The following is a 5,784-nucleotide window of genomic DNA, read 5'->3' on the forward strand; positions in this document are numbered from 1 at the left end:
GATGTCATCTCCCCCATCGGCCCCGCTGAACGAGTAAACTCGCTTGGCTCATTCAACAACATTCATCCCGCTCGCAATCATCCATTCCTCAATCACTCTACCACGCGCTTCACTCTCTCTGCTGCCTCCACCCTTGCTATACCACAAGGGAGAGACGGCATTCGCAACCATACCTATCAGCAGACGCTTTCTTTCGGCCGTCTCACATACTCTGTCCATGTACGCCAAGTACGGCTCGATACACTTACCATACTGGCAATACATGGACACCACATACATTTCGCCAAAGTCCCCCTTCAACCACCACACTCACTCCAAGCTTATTCGTACACTCTCTCACGCAATCACGTCTAACCTAGAGTCATTTTACCACCACTGCTGCTTTCACCGTCCCACTTTCGCACACAATCACATCCATACCTATGGGCAAGCCCACCACACGTCCATGCCTTTCATACGGTTCTTGCAGCAGTGCTACACTCACTCGACGTTCGCGCATCATCTCACCCAGATCACACATAACCGCATACGCTCTCTGGCAGTTATACTGCACCACATTCACGCACCCTTCATTCGTCATTTATTCTCGCTTTCTCTCTCTCTAACGCTCTCACGTATTCCGGACACACTTCGGACAGAACCGAGTGATCACATTTGCTCCCTTTCAGCTTACAGTTTCTACACACACTTTCTTTTTTACAATCTCTCATCATGTGTCCTACACATCCACATTTTTGGCACAGTCTTTCCTTTTCGGTGCATTGCCGCATCATGTGCCCAAATGCGAAGCACTTGTGGCACCTCAGCACACTGAAAAACTCTTTCACCCTAAAGGCCTTCCAATGCACAAACACTCGTCCGTCACTACAGAGCACATTTCTTATGCACTCGTAACTTCTAATATCACATTTCCGCAGGTTGCATCTTTCTTCGCATTCCTACTCACAACACGCACACGTTCCCATAAATACTCTCTCATCCACTTGCCCTTTCAAGCTCCTCTCATACATTTCTCTCATTAACACCTTCACTCGCCATATTATTCGGCACATCGTACAAGATGATCTTTGGGCCTATCTTGCGAGGCAGCTCAACCTTTAGGCCAGCATTCTTAAACTGACCACACTCTTTATTCATTTTCAACTCACTCTTGCCCATCGTCTCAATCGCTACACCCTCCATTCCTCACTTTCCTCACCGCTTTCACACGCACATTCAGTGACTTGCTCACATGCTTCATCATTCTCTCCTTTACTTCCTCATTGTCACACTCGCACTTGCATCATCCGCTCTCACTATTACCGCATAACTCTTCTCTTTCGTTTATAACTCGTTTTCACATTCACTTCCTGTACCTTTTCAATCACGCTCTTTTCAACATTTTTCGCACTCACGCTCGCATAGCTCATTCCACTTCCGCCGTAGGCTAAATCCCGACTCGCTCAACGCATACACTCATCCAGTTTCCCCTGTATTCTCTAATTTTTGCACAACATTTTATCATCCTGTTTCCTCATATTCTCTCACAATGTCCAGTATTTTCTCACTCGCACTCTTTAAATTTTGTTTTCGTCTCGTGCGTAAACAGGAATTTACGGAGAGTCTCGCACAATTACCTCATACACGCTATCTCACACACTTCCGCAACGCTCTCATTCTCTCCTTCATCATTAATCAAAAACGAAAGTTAGAGGTTCGAAGGCGATCAGATACCGCCATAGTTCTAACTATAAACGATTTGCCAGTAGCGATCCGCCGAAGTTCCCCGACTCGACTCGGCGGGCAGCTTCTGGGAAACCAAGCTTTTGGGTTCGGGGGACGTATGGTTGCAAAGCTGAAACTTAAAGGAATTGACGGAAGGGCAACCACCAGGAGTGGAGCCTGCGGCTTAATTTGACTCAAACGGGAAACCTCACCAGGCCCAGACACCCGAAGGATTGACAGATCTTGATAGCTCTTTTTTGATTCGGTGGGTGGTGGTGCATGGACCCGCTCTTAGGTGGTGGAGCGCTTTTGTCTGGTTAATTCCCGATAACGAACGAGACTCTAGCCTGCTAAATAGGCGTACCTTATGGTATCGCGAAGGCCCCCGGCTTCGGCTGGGGTTTTTTACTACCAACGACAACATAATCTTCTGAGAGGGACAGGCGGCTTCTAGCCGCACGAGATTGGAGCAATTAACAGGTCTGTGATGCCCTAGATGTTATGGCCCGCACCGCGCGCTACACTGAAGGAATCAGAGTGTGTTCCCTGGCGAACGGCCAGGGTAACCCGCTGAACCGCCTTCGTGCTAGGGATTGGGCTTGCAATTGTTCCCCATGAACGAGGAATTCCCAAGTAAGCGCGAGTCATAAGCTCGCGTGATTACGTCCCTGCTTTTTGTACACCACCGCCCGTCGCTAATACCGATTGAATGATAGTGAGGTCTCGATGGTGCGCGGCAATGTCTCGGCCATTGCCGATGTTGCCGGGAAGATGACCAAACTTGATCATTTAGAGGAGTAAAAGTCGTAACAAGGTTTCCGTAGGTGAACCTAGCGGAAGGATCATTAACGTTCCGGAGGTCCTGCTCTGCGTCGAGAGTCCTCTCTTTGGGAGAGACGCGCGCTCGCAGCAGTCGGCGACTGAATGGACGCGCTGAAAAGGCGCTCTCAGAGAAAAGAAATAACGGAATTTGACGGAATTGTTGTTGTGTTTTGATATAACGACGGCACGCCGTCGCGCCTCTCTGACGAAAGTAGTCGGCAAGCAGAGCAGCGCGCCCGGCGGTGTTCGACGACGATTCGGAGCAAGACGCTTCGCGATCACGCTCGTGTGTGTGCCATCCCGGGCCCACACACACACAGAGCGTCGATTCGGCGTTGAGCGCGAACCGGTGGTAACCTCATGCCCGCGCACCGCGTGTGTGCAGCACCCATGGACGTTCTGCGACGCGCGACCCTAACCAGTCTTGATCCGGGGCAGCGGTCAGCGTGCCGAGAACACACGTGTGTGCGACCGCGAGTGCCGAGCGAGAGGACCCCCATATATTATTATAATATATATATAACACAGAGAAGGGGATCGATGATTATTTCGACCAACTCTGTCAACTGTGTCGGTCCGACGGTATCTTCAAAGAGATTCCGCCCCGGCTCTCCCGTTGCGGCGAAGGAGACGCTCCGAACGAGAAACACACAACTCTATCTTTGTGCCGTAGCCTTCCCTGGCGGGAGGCGGCGGTCCGCGCGCGTCCTCGGACGCGCGCGGACAGGCTGGATCGAAGAGCCACCACGATTATTCTCTCTCCTCTCGTCCGAGAGGAGAGACCACGATGGTTGAACGAGAAGCGCGTTTCTTCGCGAACGCAAAAATTTCGAACGATTACCCTGAACGGTGGATCACTTGGCGAGGAGGGGGAGAGGGAGAAAGCAGTATTATGCATGTTTGCAATAAGCCCACCGAGGCCCCCCCCCCCCCCCCTTGGGCCCTCCCGTTCCCTCCCGACTGTCCTAAGCGACCGGATAGCACGACTAGATTGCCTACCTGCGCGTCAACACCTTGTGAACTGCAGACACAATGAACATCGACATTCGACGCACCATGCGGTCCACGGATTCAATAGACTGAAAGAGATATTAGTCCCACGCCTGGCTAAGGGTCGTTTTTAGTACCCTAACGCTTTGCGTCCAAAAGGCTCGCCACGGCCACGGCGGGCGACCAGAGAATGGCGCAGCGCGTCCCTGTGCCCTGTGCAACGCTTAAAATGGGCGTACGAGCGATCGTTGGACGTTCGCCCGAGGGTGGTTTGTCGTGCCGCGCCGACCGGCCGCGGTGCAAATCTGCGTCGTCGGAAATGACACACCGAAATAATAAATAATGAGGAGGAGAAAAGAAGCGCACAAGCGTGTATGTAAACGTTGGCGACACGCGCGCCCAGAGATGTGCGCGAATTAAGAGGGGGAAGCGTTGTTGGTTTGTGTATCCAAGTAGTGTGGGTACGCGAGAGCCGAGGAGAAATGGATGAGAGAAGAGCGCGCGCGAAGGATGCAAACAACGGCCAAAAAAAGGTGCAAACGGTTGAATGGCACCGAGTCACTAGAGCGGCGCGTGACGTCGTTGTCTCCCGAAAGTAGGTAGCCGCTTGGTCTCACCGTCTTCTCTCCGTACATCACAAGGACTGACCGGGACTGCATCTCGCCACTCTGTGCCGCGTTCTCTCGGTGCGATCTAGCGCTTGCGCGTCTTATGCCGAGGCGGCGCCCTTGCCCGCAACACATAAACGGTATTACGGAGAAATATACGGCGCGTCGCGTCGGGAAGAGAGGCATTCGTAATCCTTTACCTCTTTCGGAGAAGGGTTTTGAAATCGCGAGCCGAACGCGTGTCCGAGTCCACGAAATTTTCGTTGTATAATTGCGAAAAAAAAAGGGACCGGCGCGCCGCGTCGTGTACTCGTCGAATCGATTCCGCCCGAATTTCGTATATAAAAGAGAAGGGAAACCCCAGAAACTAAACCCCCCGATATATCGTCTCCCTTCCACCAACGAGTGGTTGGGGTGCGGTTAGGCCCCCGGCAATTTTTCCTTTTCCGATTTCGTTTTTTTGGGTGCCGTGCTGTCTCTCGTTGACGCTTTTCTTTCTCTTCCCCTTATAATATATATTTTTAAGGGGGAGAGACGACGATGAGCGACGCGGAGGAGGGGAAAAAAACTACGAAAAAATCCAAATATGGACGACCTCAGGGGGAGGCGGATTATCCGTGAATTTAAGCTATTTTAAGCGGAGGAAAAGAAAAAAAATAACCCGGATTTCCTTGTAGCGGCGGAAACGAACAGGAAAGAGCCCCCGCACCGAATCCCCCCGGTTCCCCCGCCGGGAAAAAGTGGTGTTTGGGGGGAAACCGCTTATCCCGAGGTTTCCGCGTCGCTTTTCCCAAAAACCCTTTGGGAAGGGGGCCACTTTCCCGTAGAGGGTTTCCAGGCCGTAGCGACCGGTTTAAACGCCTCGGGGGATCTCTCCTTTGAGTCGGGTTGCTTGAGAATGCAGCTTAAGGGGGGGTGGAAACTTCTAAGGCTAAATACGACCGAGACCGAAAAACAAAAAAGTTTTTGTGAGGGAAAATTTAAAAGAACTTTTAAAAGGGGAGTTCAAGAGTACGGAAAAACCCTTCAGGGGGAAAAACCCAAGAAAACCCCCCAAAAAATCGAACGGGGGGGGATTATCGTCAGGGCGCTGGCTTCGCGGGGGGGGCGGCGATGTCCGCGGAGTTTCCCTTTCGGCCGCGCGCGGGCAAGAACCCTGCGCCGATGTCCCGGGGCTCGTCGTCGTGTACTTCTCCCCAAATAGAACGTCGCGACCCCCCCGGGTGTCGGGTTTCGCCCGGGTTTCGGTTGTTTTTTCGCGCGCCCGGTTTTTTTAAAAAAAAAGCGGGCAAACCCCCGGGCGCCCGGGCCCCGGTGCTCGGGGGTACGGCAAAAGGGATAGGCCGCCAAATATTCACGGTGCGTCGAACCGGGCGCAAGCGCGGCCAAAGGTTTCTTGGAGGTTTCGGGCTTCGCGCCGCCCCGGTCCCGGCCCCTGTTGGGTTTCGTACCCGGGACCCCTTCGACAGGCCGCAAAAAGTCTCCGCGGTCTTGCGGGGGGACCGGGTAACCCGGGCGGCGACGCTACGCTTTTGGGGATCTTTGGACCCGTCTTGGAAAAAAGGGGCCCAAAGGGGTTAACATGTACGGGGAAACATTTGGGGTTTTCGCGGAAAAGGCTTTAAAAGGGGAAGGTTTTTCCCGGCCGCGACCCAGGGAG

At 52.9% G+C, this 5,784-nt stretch overlaps 1 pseudogene; it reads left to right on the forward strand.

The window, feature by feature from the left end:
- Positions 1 to 1,814: 1,814 nt before the first annotated feature.
- On the forward strand, positions 1,815 to 2,544 carry LOC146721231 (small subunit ribosomal RNA; annotated as a pseudogene; the record flags this gene model as incomplete).
- Positions 2,545 to 5,784: the final 3,240 nt, after the last annotated feature.

Source organism: Nylanderia fulva, unplaced genomic scaffold (assembly GCF_048542155.1).
Source record: "Nylanderia fulva isolate GAGA-0341 unplaced genomic scaffold, ASM4854215v1 Scaffold518, whole genome shotgun sequence".
Taxonomy (NCBI): Eukaryota; Metazoa; Arthropoda; class Insecta; order Hymenoptera; family Formicidae; genus Nylanderia; species Nylanderia fulva.